Source organism: Rhopalosiphum maidis, chromosome 2, assembly GCF_003676215.2.
Source record: "Rhopalosiphum maidis isolate BTI-1 chromosome 2, ASM367621v3, whole genome shotgun sequence".
Taxonomy (NCBI): Eukaryota; Metazoa; Arthropoda; class Insecta; order Hemiptera; family Aphididae; genus Rhopalosiphum; species Rhopalosiphum maidis.
Genome location: NC_040878.1, coordinates 64,102,855 through 64,119,717, shown reverse-complemented (window position 1 = coordinate 64,119,717; position 16,863 = coordinate 64,102,855). Strand labels below are relative to the sequence as shown.

Sequence of the window (16,863 nt, the reverse complement as noted above, 5' to 3'; positions counted from 1 at the left end):
TTATATTATATATTATAGAATACAAATACAAAAATAAAAATACTCCTACGAATAAAATAAATTTTTTTTTATCTCAGACGACCCTATTTCCCTCTATGTACATACAATTGAAGTTTAAATTAAATTTATTTCAATAATATAAACAAAATAACTTTCTGTTGTTGTACAAACTGTATCGTAATGCAATATTTTCTAGTAAAACTGATGGGTGTGAGTTCCTTAAGATAGAAGTATACATTGCTTGTAAAGTATAATGTTAAAAGATTCAAATGAAAACATTTTTTTCTTAATAAATAGTTTTTTTTACTGTGTAAACTCTATTTGTATTTTTTTATTTTAATATTTTATAGGATTTTTTTAGTTAGATTTTTTTTTTTTTTATAGGATGAACATTACAAATTACTATACTTATTGTAAATCAGTATTTTTTTTAATACAGTATTATCTAAACAAAAAAGTTAAACAAAAATAATATATTTTCAGTATAGGTATATAATTAATTAATTTAATTTTTTTTCTTATTTACTATTGCTTGTTTTTGTAAATATATATATATATATATATATATATATATATATATATTGAATGCTTGATAGGTATTTTTATGAATACTTTGAAATCGTTTAATACTATAAATTAGTTGATTAAATGATTTCAAATTTAGTTTTGGCGGATTTCAGTTACAAAATAACGTAAATATTTATTTTCTTTTTTTTGCATAATTGTGTAAGTAAACGAAAAATATTTTTTACTCTTAAAATAAATAAGTTAATGAAAACTTAATTTTATCATACAATTTTGGGTTTGAATAGTGTTAATTGAGTTTTGTTTGTATAAACACATTTTAAAATTTTTAATATCAATATTTCCTATGATTGTGTCCAGAAATGATAATAGTACTAAAATAATGTTCTTATTAAAATTAAGTGAAATTAATAAACAGAAGGCAAGTATATTTAAATAAATATTTTCACAGTGATTTAGTATATAGTTTTATAAAAAAATTTATTCAATTAAATTTAAATAATTGTATTCGTTTTATTACAATGCGTTGTTTTAAAATCTTATTTATTAGGTAGTTAATTAAATTATATTATCAGTCGTTATATTGTTTAAAATTGACAGAAATAGTTTCTTTTATACATTTGATAAGTATATTGACTTCTTATGTTAAAGTGTTTTATGGTAGAATTGTATATTATATTATTATTATTAAGCAAAATATTAAAAATTACAATTATTAATAGTTATTATAAATTAATAAATTATATATTAATTGAATTTGTTTCAAATGAGAAATTGTTTTGAGAATAACGCCATATAATTTTTAAGAAATATTAAATTTTTAGTATAAAAATAAGACATTTTTATCATTTTTTGGTTAAAAAATAAAATTAATAAATAATTTTTAATTCGTATTTAGTTTCTTTGTATAAAAATAAAATAGATGATACACGTAAACAAAGTATTTATAAATACAAAATACTCGATATTAGATATAATTAACATATTTTAAAGATAAGAGATACAAATTTAATTCCTATCTTAGATAGTGTCCATATCTGTTTTGGAAGAAAGGCGTAAGCTCAATTTGGGAAAATGCCTGGATGGCTTATTATCCCAAAAACCAATTTAGTATTTATTCTAAAATATTTTTAACAAATACAATCATTTAATTATATACTTAATATTAATTTTAAAAATTGTTTTTTAATATTACCAAAATTAATTTAATTAACTGCAAACAGAGCTGCAGCAATCTAAATATATTTTGAAGATGTTTTAAATATTTGTATTTGTCATTAAAAGTGAATAATACCTATTGATTAAGGCTCAACATTATGAGTGTTATATTTGTTTCTCTCTCTGAACCACGGGTAATATAATGCATACCCGACAGAACGAATATCACATTGTTAGCTTTAACCTTAGAGTGAATTGACCTTTTATATTAATACATAAAGAACATTATTTGTGTTTGTATTTCGGACTTTTCAAAACATTTAAATGTTTTTGCAAGTTATCATGTATACAGCTTTACAATAAAAATATTCTTTAAAAATTACCTCTTCATGTCGGCTTAGCTTACATTTTTCGGTCTCCACCCACTTATCAAGAAAAAAAAGAAATTGAACTTATGTAGGATGGGCTGATTGATACTTAAGATTATTATTTCATATATTTTGCCATTAATTAATGTGATTGAATTTATTGTGATTTTTTAAATTGCAGTACTGTATAAATAAAGGACTCATTTATTATTTACTCTAAAATAATAATCAGAACTTTCAATTTTTATGAAAAAAATGTTATTGATTATGGACGTGACTGTCAACTTTTTTTTAATACTGTCAACTCGAGTTCCGTGTTTTATTTACAAGATTTTATCAGTTTAAGACATCGTGTCGAATAGACGAAAATATGTTCAAATGTTGATTTAAAACTATGTTTGTATGTTTTTTTTTGTTTTTATATGTAAATAAACGGACTTTCGGTGTGATGAAAAATAGATTACAATAAACTTCGAAATGAGTTGGAACAAAAAAAAACTTATCTTTATTTAAACTCATCGTTGTCGATGATATTATTATACAGTACACCCATTAAAAGGGACTTTATAAAATATGTCTATGTACATCACGTTAATGTTTTTTTTTTTTTTTTATATAATTGATACTTAAAACACATAGTTTACAATCATAGGCTGCAGACATTAAAATTATAATAATCAAACAGAAAAATCCATTCACAATGTATTATATGCAGCTACGTAGATATGTATAATATTACATATACCCAACGTTAGGAGTGTTCGCACAGTGAGGTCAGTGCGTGTGCATATTATTATGTATACACATTACCGAATGCGGATCCACAGGCAGCACCCCACCGCACCCTGTTTAGACTTGGAAGAGGCGTGGAAGAGATAGGTAAAGGCGGTGGCAGGTAAGACGATATGGTTTATGGAATAGCGGCGGTAGCGGTCGCGCGCGCCTGTGCGTGTTGCGTGTCCGTCGAGCGAGTGGTTCGTCGCTGCCGCCGCCGTGGCCGTCCTCGGCGGTGGCGGCGACGGCGGTGGCGACGGCCGAGGTGGCGCCGCATCGCGCGCGTATACCATTATACGTACGAATCGATAGGGACATCGCGGTAGAGACGGCCACGGCTGTGGCGGCGGCGGAGCGTTCGTAGCGCCTCGTTGGTCGTCCGCGCGGTCGCGCCACCGTAGCGCCGGCCACTATAGTGCGCCGGAATCGCGTCGAGCGTCGTCACGCCGTCGCCGAGCACCGATTTCGCGCGGATCACCGACACGCACCCAAACGCGCATGTGCGCGCTTGAGCACATTTATTATACACATAATACACCGCCGTAAATACACACACATACACATACATATAAACGCGCGTGCGCTTATTTACGCGAAGCGCCGGTGTCGTCGCACCACCGCTGCCGGTCAGTGGTACCATTTCTGTCGACGTCAGTCCACCACGAGACCACAACACACATTTGTCTTGTGTCACACAACTTGCACGTCTTTTTCACTCTGTCCAAAACTAATTTACTTACATAAACACTCATAAAAAAAACCCGAAAATACACACATACACACACACATATCCATATATATATATTTATAAATATATATCTATGTATTTATATATATCATATACTTAGAAGTGTATACTTATATATGTATATGTATGTATGTATGTATGCATTTATATATGTGAAAAAATATTATTGTTGTAATATTATATAGTCTCTGAATTCCGACACGTTGTCTGTCGGACGAAATATTATTAATCGATCGTTGTCGGATGAGATCACTTGACGACAAGTCGTGCGTACTCTGAGTGGTCAAGACATAAAATAAAAATATAATATTAAAAAAATAATAAAAAAACTTGTTATCATCGTAAAATTTTTAAACTTTTGCCCGTAAGACGACGACAAGACAACTGACAAAATTTTTGCCGGTTTCGGCATCAAAGGGGGCTTTTGACGGGCCATCCACCAGCGCCAACGTACGTATTCCGCACTGACAGAATACACACGTGTTGGCACGTTTCCACGTTTTACACGTAAGTCGTTTACACGTTTTATCTACATTAATGTTGTTGTTGCTGTTGTTGTTATTGTTGTTCTTATTATTGTTATAATTATATAATATTATAAAATATTGAACACCGATATGTTATCTTTTTATTTTGATGAGGTCATCGGAACTATGATTTATTTTCCATTTTTTCGAAATTGCATTCATTATTCTGTTGTTTTTATTATTAACATATTTTTATCTGTTTCTTACGTACACAGATGACCCAAAAGTATGTATACATTTAATAAACTAGAAATTTTCCTTGCCAAGTTTATAATTGTTTTATTTTTTTTTTTTAACAAAATAATCAGAACTTCTTAATAGGTCGTCAGTAAATGAAATGTATTTCGTTGCTTGAAATCATTGAGTTTTTGTTAATAAAACTTCATACATTGTTTATTGTTTGTTTAAATTATAATGTTTATTGGTGTTAATATGATGTTAATATTGTCAATCATTAGATTTTTGGTTAGTTTTGAACGATTTTTTAAATATCTCTTGTAAAATTATCTGTTTGTCGTATTATTACAATTTTTTAAAATACTAAATTTGTAATTAGTATTCATATTCTGTAGAAAATGTGTAAATCTTATGATTACAATAAATTATACATCATTATTATTGATACAATATACTTCGATATATTTTCATTATTAACTATTTTAATTATCTATTCCTATTTAACATATTTAACATAATAATATTAAAATGATAGTGGATTGAATTATATGTTATTTTTATTATTCGATTATTATATTATAACTGTTATATTTGATTATATTAGTAGGTGAGTACCTAATTATCATTCCATTTCATAAAGTTTTTTATTTTGAAATAAAAATGTAATATCGGTAACTGATTTTGTCCTCATCAGATTTTTTATTGGGTTTATTATTTGAGTATTAAATTATTATTGTTTAAATTGCTATTATGATTGATAGTTCAAAGAATAATAAGTTTTTAGCAGTTTATAATTTTTAAAAACTTTAATAAAAATTATTTATCGTATTATAGAAATATTTCCGAGAAAACAAGATAATATTTATTTTATTTTATTACATATTTTTACAAAATGTTAACTATCTATGAAATTAAATAAAGATGAGCTATTTGGTTTGTTTGATATACATATAATATAATTATTATTGATGACAACTTACAAATGTGGTGGACGCTTCTTTTTTTATATTAATTCTTTAAGCGTCAGTTGTGTGTAACTCTTCTAACGCTACTTGACCTCTTTCCAAAGCTATGTGTTTCGTAAGTAAGGCTTCGTTTGATCGACGTTGTTAAGGCGATGAGTTGATATTGCATACTCTTCACACCATATAGGTACAAGTTTTTTCTGTGAGCCTCGCCGAGTCCCTATTATTTAACTTAACCACCTTTCCTATTTATCAGAGGGTTACTGCCTTTAGACTACAGTGCTCAAATGAATCCTTACGTATAACAGCTTATGAATGATTACTTGCAGTATATCAAAAGATAATTGGGTCAACACATTTTATCGTGTCAAAAAATGGATAGAAAATTTTAAGGAATTTAAAATAAAATTGGGTATACAAAGAGAAAATTTCAATATAATTAATACTTTTAAACATGCTTAATTTATTATAAAGTTATCTAATTAGTGGTTTAATATTTAATGTCTATTCTAAAAAATAAGCAAACACGTTCATATTTTGCATGAGCTGATAAAAAGAGCTTATTTAAAATTGATATTACTATTTAGAAGTTTTTGTCACAGTAATTTTCCAAGTAGTTACGATGTGCACGCAGGAGATTACTGCAGGGGTGGTGTTTTTTATGCACGGAATTTCCGGCGGATCCGGAAAAATCAAATTCTCTCTAGCTATATGGAACTTGTTACTTGTATATTGTATGTCAGAGATAAAAACCATTACTTTAGGTGGTCTGAATTCATGAAAATATTATTCAGAAATTAGACTGAATACGTGGTTGTTAATTATTCATTATTTCATGGTTATAAAACTCAGTTCGTATTATATTAATATAGAATCATCTTCTATTTTAGCAAAGAATGCTCTAACAAATAGTTGAATCTTGTTAATGAATCATTTACAATATAGGAATTAAAGATAGGTGAGCTAATTATAAAATGAGATAATATTGTAAAATGATTAAAAACGATAGCCAATACGTGGGTATATATGGATATTTATAGAAGATTATATATGTACTTATTGTACTTTCATAAAACATTTTAAATTAAGATTTATTTGAATAATATAATATAATAATATTATCTTATGACATTACTTAATATTATTTTTATAAAACTATTTCTTGTAATTTTCTCATCAGCTCCATGACTTTGGCCTTTTAGTAATTAAGTATATTTTTGTTCTAACAATACCGCTTTTGAATAATAAATAGTGGCTAGACCAGAGTATTAAATATCAAACGTATTTCTACAGCTCTATAAGAGCATAGGATATGGTTGTCCACAAATAAAGCTATTATGAAGGATATCTTTTAAGTTATTGAAGTATGTCAATATGTCATATTAAAATCAATGAAGTGCATTATTTATTTTAAGTTCTGAATACGGTCAGCTAGAATAATATAGTTATGTGAGTATGAACAAGTGTGAGTATATATTCAATCATATATGCCCAATACTTATATAAATTATAGGTACCTAAGCTATTAATGTTTTTATAATGATTAATTTATAATATTTTTATTAATCATAGGTATTACAAATATTTTTTATGCACAAGTATGATAATATACAAGTATCTACAATGATCATAATATATTAATTTAATAATAAATTTGAAATAGATATTATTGTTAGTATTTATTATTTAACTTCTTTTATTATTATGGCATTGATAATTTCTATAGATTAAAGGCTCTTTTGAATTGTAGCTAAAATACTTAATTATTCTTATAAGCTATAAATCCAACCTTTTACTCATATTCTACATATTCGTATACAGAGGTATTTATGTTAATTATATATGTAATGTTTTTTATAGCAATAATTAAATTATGATTATAAACTATGTAATTTGATGATATATCAATATATGTTTGAGACTTTTGAGATTTCCATAAGAATAATTTTAATTAATTGAGTATTTTACTTTTAATAAATAGGATAGTATAAGTAACGTACATAATTTAAAATTTAGTAATTTTTAAAATTGATAAAGCTATTATGTTAATCAGAAATAGTTATAAATATTAAAATAAGAATGGTAATTTTAGAGCAATGAGACGATTTAAAATCTTATATCTATATTATTATTATATCACACAACTATTATTATCTATATTTAATTTACATAATAAACTATACACTGAATGTTTTTGTATTACTTATTCAACTATTTAAAGTAAATCTGAACTAAATAAGAAAATAAAGTAAAGGTTGTTTGATATTAAGATACAACAGGAACCCATTATTATCTATATTATTCAGTATAACGAACTTGTACATCCGCGATGTTTGGAAAAATGTATGAACTTATGTATAAAATACAATTTTAGTCAATAAAAGTAATAAAAAACATACAGTTAAAACACTTAAAACGTAAAGATGAATGTGAAAAAAATTAGGATACCTATCTAGATTATCTATTCAAATTATATATAAAAATATCGTTGTTTAAATTGTTTTATTTAATTTTTTTGAATCAAAGTATTGTATAATAATTATAATATATTAGTGTTTAGGCATTTTAACTTAATCTATGGTTCTATTATAGTTTTATTTTCAAAATTGTATACTGTACGTATAGTTTTTTTATTGGTGAGATGGCTATAATAATAATGGTTTATACTCAATAATTACACTGTTATTATATTTATTTAATTAAAAAATATATTATTAAAATAAATAACCACATTATTATTATTATTATTATTATTACTCGTATTATCAATAGTTTTCATGGAAACATTAATTTCTTTTTTTCTAATTATTTAACTCCTTTAACTTTTAAATATTCCAAACTATGTATTTTGAAGAACATTAAATTACGGGTATAGTATTTGGCTATGGGGTTTTGCCTGGAACTAATGTCGGTGTAATTTCAAGCATTTCTCTTTGCTCACAGTACACAAAGGCCGAATGATAAAACTTTGTTCCCCTAACCCTGTTGTCTTTAACAATAGGTTCATGGCGTCGAAACAGGGTGCAAATTATCCGGTATCATTTGGTCGTATCATACTCACGCGACCAAAATCCCCGATGGTTGAATGAATAATAATTTAACCCTGTCAATGTAATATAGACTAGTAAAGTTGTTATTCAAATATCTTAATTCCTTAGTAGGCCTTTCAAATGTATTCAATAATAAAAAATATTTTAATTTAAGTCCAGGAGAAATTGTGCAATTTATGAACTTTATTTTTTGTTGGTTTTAATGCTAAAAATATTACATGGAAACTATTTAATCGAAATTTCAAAACTTGGACACCTGCATGATTGAACTTCAAATATTTTCAATCAATAAAATATTTTGTTTTACCTTATTGAAATGTAAATAATTTATATCTAATAAATATTTCCAACGGAATAGAGAAAAATTATTATATTATTCGTATATATTTTACATAATAACAATATTTTACTAATATTTATGGAAATTAAATAACTTTTATTTTGTGTACATTTTTAATAATGCTAGGTACATAGAATCAAAAATAATATAACGAGTAAAGAAATAAAATAAGTTATACCTACTGAAGCAATAAAAATAAATCATCATCTAAAATTTTAGTTTTACAATCAAATAAAGAATAAAAAACTATCTTATTATTATAAATATGACTATGATTTATTATCTAAACTCTATTTTGGTATTCATTTTATTTAAAATAATTATAAATAAATTATATTTTTATATTTTACCAAGTTTTGGTAATAATTGAATAATACTGTATGCTATATAAAACAAAAAAATTAAAATATTATTCATATAAAATATTCACTAACAAAAACAATCAATTTAATTACTAAAACGATCATTATATTTTTTTTGACAGCTACTTAATGTATTTAACCTAACTGAATACAAATAGTAAATTTTAGTTATTTAAAATGTTTTGAATTTTATGAATTATTATCAAATTGATTATTTTGTTAATGATGAGAATTTTTTTTAGATACACGAGTTAAAGTCTTTAAATATTATTTAATGTTAATAATTACTTATATGAATTTACATCTTACTATACTTAACAATTATCTCTTTTTCATAAATATTAAAATGTAATGCCATTGATATTAGATTTTTTACAATATAATGTGTAGGGAGTGTAGCTATCTAAAATTGAAATTTTAATGTAAAGGTAAACTCTTAGTAATTTTATAATTAAAAATATTAATTTGTTTTACTATAAATTTTAAATATAATTAATAATCAAAAAGAACATCACTTAACATCGGGTTTCACAACTAAGGAAACTATTCCGAAGTAAAATGTTTCTAAATAACAAAACACTAGTTTACAAACAAATAGTACATACAGCAATAACATATGGAACCCAACTTTAGGGAGCCTCAAAAAATTCAAACCTAACCAAACTTCAAGCGTTCCAATTTATATAATTTTAAATTGAAAGTAGTTTCGATGAACACTCCCTTTCTCTACGTTGCCACTACTTAGTTCTCTATGTTAATCTATTTATTCTTGTATTATTTTATATATACAGATTATAAATAATATCTTTTATAAAATATAAAAACATGTATCATTATTAAATCTAAATTAAACACACTATAGATTTTATAGTGTTACAAATCAAATTACATTTCTCATAAAGCAGTGGGCTTTTTTTTGAATCGTTTTTCAAAGTTTAAATATTTTTTTTTTTTTAAATTATGTAAATTGTTATCATAAAAAAAAAAAATAAAATTTAGTATGAAATATTTTAAAATTAAGTTTTCTCTATGGAAGCTCTTGTAAAAACAGTATTCAACCAAATTAAAAATAAGTTAGCTATAATAATATTTTGAAAAAAATCTTAATTAATAATAATCTTGAATAATATGTACGAACAATTAAATCATTTATTTGTTAATATTATTATAATCGGCGGTAGGAAAGTATCTATGGCAAATATATATTGTAAAATTTTTGGGTACAAAAAATAAATCTTATACTCATTATTATAATATAGTGTAATTAATATTATTATCTTATTTAATTTAACATACATAATATATTGTTAATTTAATATTGTAATAGTATAATAAATAATATTGTTATATTATTTTTTCTATTCCGAGTTTATGAGTTATTTAATTTATTTAAAGATTTATTCAATTTAGATAGTTTTATTATAAAAAAAAATATATATATATATAAGTATATAACATATAATATTGTGTATATATATATATGTGTGTGTGTGTGTAAATAAAAATATAAACTAAAGCTTTAAGCTGAATTCGAAAAACAAGTTCAGAACATACTTTGTAATACTTTTTATATATAGCTTAAAACTAATATTCGTTGATTTATTATTCAATACAACTTTTGATCATATTTTTTATTTAACAAAAGAAATTTGTATTTATTTTGTTTCATATTTCTGTATAATTTAGGTGTAATAACTACATTTTCTAAATCACTTAAGATATTAAATATAGATTTTCAATAAAGTAAAGGTATAAAATTTAAATATTTTGTTATTTCTTATAATTTATTTTTGTTATTCTGTTTATTTATTAATTAAACAAAAAATATAAGAAATCCTTTAAAAGTTGAAAAGCATTAAAAACAAAATTGAAATTTCAAAAATAAAATATGGAATCATCAATATTAATAAACGGAATCATTTATCTTATTTAACGACTCATATGTCATTTTTATGGACTAAACCGAGAGTATATTATTGTTTTTATTAAAGTGAGCAAAATAGAAAACAATAGTTACATAATAAAATCAATAATAGCTGGCTATTGATACTATTGTAGAGTTGTAAATACACACACACATAATATATACACAGATAGAATACCTGTCATACTGGTTTGACGATTGTGATTGAAATTATATGAAGCGACGTTTTACAATCTATCGTTTTGTTTTCTTGTGGGTAATATTCATGTTGGTGCAATTTGTTATTAAGATAAAGAAGATCCCACAGGACTAAGTTCCAAAGCAAAGAGAAAAAATTAAAAACAAAAGGTACCTTTCAACATAATCGAGAATAAAGCATTATATGCGAATATTAATGATAGAAAATGAGAAAAATATGTCTGAAATAGTATGAAATCTGTGTTTCCAAATAATGTAGAAATTAGGGGATTTTTTTTAAAACGGAAAGTTTTGAGTTGTAGACTTCGATTTATATTTCACGTTATAATTACAATTCTATAACTGTAATAACTATTAGTCGATATAATTATAAAAATACTTATTACTAACAAATAAATTATTAAGGTCATAAAAAATAAAATAAATTTTAATTTTCAAATGTTAATACGAAAAATGTAAATAAATTTACTATTCATAACAATAAAGATAAATTAAATTTATAATTATAATTATGATTGAATATTATGATTACCTCTGTATTTACTTTCAAATTGTATTCCATGTATAAGCATCAGAATATGCATGCGTATTTTTATAACAGAGGTATATTTTTAAAGGGATATTATTTATTTTCTGTATGCGAATTTTCCTATTACCGCAACTACCTACCAGTTTTTTTTCGTAATATCATATGCATGTTATAAAATAAAAACAAATTACAAAATATTTAAGCAATTATAAATAATAATTTTCCAATATTATTTTAAAAATATAAAAATATAATTTTTACATGTAAGGATTTATGATAGATTTATTGATTCAATAATAATTATTATGTTTTATAATATATATTTTAATTTATATTAAACAATATTTTTTAAAATAAATAATTCATAGATTAATAAGTATGTTAATTCTGTTTTATCATATTATTATTATTCTGAAATAGAATAAAAATGATTAAACATAAAAATAAAATGAATAACAATAATTAAATGCATTTACACTAAATATATAAGAAAAAATATAGTAAAATTAATATATTCGTAGGTAGTTTAAATATTGATAAATATACATGATAGATATTTTATTTTTTTTGTTATCTAGAAATTTGAACAGAATTTTCGAAATGGCCCTTTGATTTATTTTTTTTAATTTTTGAACCCAATAAATACTTTTATCTTATTTCTTTTTTCTCTAAACCTCTTATGTTGTACCGTGAGAATAAATGCATCTGCTAGCTTCCTCGTAACTTTTAACTTCCTCGAACAGCAAGATGCGCTATTGTACATAGTGAATGTATGGTATATATTTAGAAATACCTTCTCTAGTCTGACCGTTCTTACTGTCGATTTAGTTAATAATAATGGTATAAATGTAAATAATGTATTATACTGATTTTGAACCTCATACTTCTAATGTATCTACGGCGTAATATTATAGTGGGCGCATACTTTGATTGCAAGGTATGCAGCTTATAAAATGTGTTCTTTAAAAATATAAATACCTCTAAATAAAATAATACTCACATTATTGTCCTAACACATTTATTATCGCAATTGTTATTATTATTTTTTACTTATTATTAGAAAATAATAGGTTTTTAGTAGTGTTGGAAAATAAAAACATTTTTATAAATATTTGTGTAAGGATATAATTTTATAATTTTCGTTATACAATTAATCGACAAACATCAATTGTATTTTGGGACTTTTTTCGTATGTTCTATAAAAAATATTTTTTACACCCAGCTAACAGGATAAGCATATACCCTGCATATCCCGTACAAATAATTATAGTATAATGTTATTGTTAACAATTTATTTCAATTTAGATGTTTGATTGGTTTGTTTTAGATTCATTGAGAACGTATTTCAAATAGAGAATTTACGGGGCTTATCAGGTAATTTAATTTATTTTATCATTTTATTTGTAGTTTTTGTATACAGTTATGTTATACTTTGGTATACATGTAGTGCTTAGTGGAATTTCGTAGTACCAAGAAATAATGTAACTTTTGTCTAAAATTTCAAATTTTAATTATATTCATTATATTAGTATAATAATTTATGATTATATTAATTAAAGATAAAAACGTGTTTAACTGTTAAATATAATTAAATTATGTTTATTTATATAATGTAATATTTAAATAAAAGTAAAAATGTGTGCAGTGTGCTTGAATTCCCAAGTGTGTATGACGTATCTTACTTCAGGTTAGGTTAACTATTAAGTCAGGTGATGGATGAAAGTGTTTGTCTAGTAATGAATATAGTAGTACAGAAAAACGATTTAATAAATTAAACAGTAAGTATACAGAAATGCCTACAATGAAAAAAACTGTTATCGTAATTCGTAATTAACTAGTAAAAAACGAGGGATAGCGGTAACGGTAGAATAAAAGCAAAACACCGTTTACGCGGTGAAAATGATGATAATAATAAAACAAAAGCTATAATAATTTTATTGTAGTTAAATGTTATTCTTATATTTACTATAGTAAAAGTATTAAAGTTTATCTTGTTGAGAGCTTAAATTAATTAATATAAGTGACAAAATATTTTATCAGCATAGAAAGTGGTTCCTATAAATACTATTTACGTTTAAGAGAAACATTTAAAAGTTACAAAAAACTTATACATTTTGTTATTGTTATTATAATATATTGTTATTAATGTTATTAGTTATATTTTAAATTTTACTTCTCGCTTACTTTCTTATAAAACACACGTTTCTCATCAAATCTAAGCATGTGAAAAAGGAAGATTGTTAAAACTAGAGTATAATGAAAAATATAATGTAAAGTGTATAATTATTTTAAATTGAATATGATAGAGGAGATTTCAAGTAAATACTTGATAGTTCAAAAATTACCTAATTAAATCATAATACACAATCTGAGTTCCATTTCTAATATATAAATATAAATTTTGCGGGAATTTGTATAAACCTTTTATTCTCAATAAATACATGCCAAAAGAAAAACACTGTAAAACCATGATCTACTTAAAGTTTAAATGTGATAAGAACCCTAAAAAAAGTTATTATAACACGATATAGCAAGAATACAATTAGAATACATTATATTATACATTAATCTTTTTTATAAATCATCCCTTTTACTTATATATTATAAAACACTAAAATCGATTAATTTGTTAAGTATTAAAATACCAATGAGTTTAGTTAAACATATTACTTGGGGAATATACCAAGAATGTACTAATAATACATTGAGGACCATCAATTTATATCTACAAACATCATGAAAATAATATTTTGATTTATAGAGAAATCTTTGTATGTTTAATAATTTAATATCTAGATTATAACAACAAATGAAACAAAAGGTTCAAATTGATTTATATAATTTATAATTCTTCTATACTTAATAGTTGATACATAAAAATCTATTTAAGTAAAATATACAATTATTACAAATTAGTATCTGTACTCTGTAGTACTTAACATGTCCAAATATATACTAAAAACATATGAAACTTGAGTTTAAATAATTATTCAACTATGAATCACTTTTAATGTACATAATGTATGTAAAATAATAACAGGTTACTTAAAATTTAGGAATCTATAACTTTTGAAATAAAAATGTTTCATGATATCATAAATCTATTATTTTTAGTCAAATAGCAACACATTCAATAAATAAAAATCAATTAATTACTAAAATAACCAGTGGCGTATGAATGGAGGGGCCAGTCCCCCCACGAAATTAAAAACAACTATTTAAAATACTGTGTCAAAAAAATATTAATTAGTGTTTGTAAATAATTGTTTTGTAAATACTTTGAACGTTTACTCTTACTCGAGGATTCAATTTTTTTGAAATTGATCTTTTTAGATTTGAAGAAGTGCTTTATAGCAGATGTATTAATTTTAATCATTTAGTAGATACAGTGATATATTCAGCTATTGAAAAATAAAATATTCTCATATTAAGTAACTTAGTATGGTTTGATATTTAAACATTAAATTTAAAGTTGTCACTTGACACTAATAAGTAATAGGTATTCATTTTTAGGCCAGTTCAATAGTTACTAGCAACATTTTGATGCGTGGTCGAAAGTTATTTGGTTAACATGGCGTTTTTCTGGTCGGGAAATGTTTACAGATTTGCAATAAGTTTCTCATGCATTTATTTTGTTAAAAACAGTCACGTATGTTCAGAGTCAGGAGGTAGAAAAAAGATAGAAAGCAAAAATTGCCGGAATAGCGTAAAAAACGTCCAAATGGAGTGCGTGAAAAAAATGTTATACACTATAAAGCAATTTGTAAGATTCAAAGACGCAAGATAAAAGACTGATTTTAGATTTAATGGTGTTGTGGCGTTGTATCATTCTGTTATGACAGTCGATCGAACCTAATAATAAACACGAATTATATTTCCCTCTATCCATCTACCCCAACGTATGAATAATGGGTTTAACTCTATTATTATTGGTTTTCATTTCATATATTCATAATAATATATTTTTTTTCAACTGATAAGTGATAATACATCCTAATATGCTAACCAAACAAACCGTGGCTATGAATATACTCAATTTTGATTTATAATGTAAAACAAAAGCATAATTTTCTCTCATAACCTAACCTAACCGTGTTTGGTAATGAAAAGTAACTTACAATGTAATGTCTATTTGGTAAATAAAAATCTCATCATATACAAATTATACATTTTGTACTCAACTAAACACCAATAATTTTCATGTAATAAATACTGAGATTATTATGTTAAATAATTTTATTAAATTAACAAAGACGTTTTTTATGCTCTATCGTTTATACTTTTGTCACGATAATATTTTGTATAAACATCGAATTTTTCTAAAGAAAATTCCTTTTTTATATTATTTTATATAGGAAAATAAATTATAATAAAAAAGAAACACGTTTTATCACTAGGTACCTAATCTTTATAATATTATTCACATAAAAATTTCTAATATTATAATATTATGTCTTATATCAAATATATAATTTCTAGATTCATTGATATGTATTATTTCATTGAAATAAATAATCATTATTTACATATATTATAATAGTTCTATTAACCAAATTTTTGTTTTAAATTTATCCTAAAAGAATCTCCAGCAACCAATAACCTATTTATATTATAAAATATATTATTGTGTATGATATATGATATTTTTTATTGCTCAACAATATGTGATGGGGTGGTTTCAAGTAATTTGTTCACTAAAAATATAATATATCACAAAAATACATAAGGAAATTGAACGTTATCATTTGGTGTCCACGAGTGCGCAATAAATTTCATCAGTGAGAATGTTATCAGAAAATTAGTCCAGGTTTTCCCTAACGTTTCACGCACGTACTGTTAGGTGCGCGAGTGTGGCTTATGTCGTATAGTGTTTGCGTGTGTGTATGTGAGTATTTATTATTATGTATGTATATTGTACACTGACTGGGAAAAACATTCTTGTGTAAGAGGTGTAAAATTAGTTGAGTTTATCTGTAACCAACAGCACGGTGTTTTTTATTTTTGTGGCTATATAATGTCTGAGTCCTGTTTTTAAATGTAATCTCTTATTATTCTACATCACGTATGAGGTAGTAAAAATAAAATTACTTTACCTCGTTCAAACTATCAAATCTTACTGTTTGAACCGTGTTATAATAGTTCTATAATGACACTTTGAATAAAATATAATTTATTAAAAATTTATCATAATAAAGTATGTGCCTAGATGGCATAACAT

The 16,863-nt window shown here is 24.4% G+C and overlaps 1 protein-coding gene across 2 annotated transcripts in view; it reads left to right on the top strand.

Moving 5' to 3' along the window:
- The window catches only part of LOC113551840 (complexin), a 192,618-nt gene that overhangs the window by 12,508 nt on the left and 163,247 nt on the right, over nt 1-16,863 (top strand). Inside the window, exons 1-2 of one of the 2 annotated variants that reach the window (XM_026954367.1) lie at nt 3,443-4,080; nt 12,973-13,019. The gene's annotated coding sequence lies outside the window, so the exon portion shown is untranslated. Of the gene's footprint in view, nt 1-3,442; nt 4,081-12,972; nt 13,020-16,863 lie in introns of those variants that run through there. The other variant, XM_026954368.1, reaches the window with a different exon arrangement.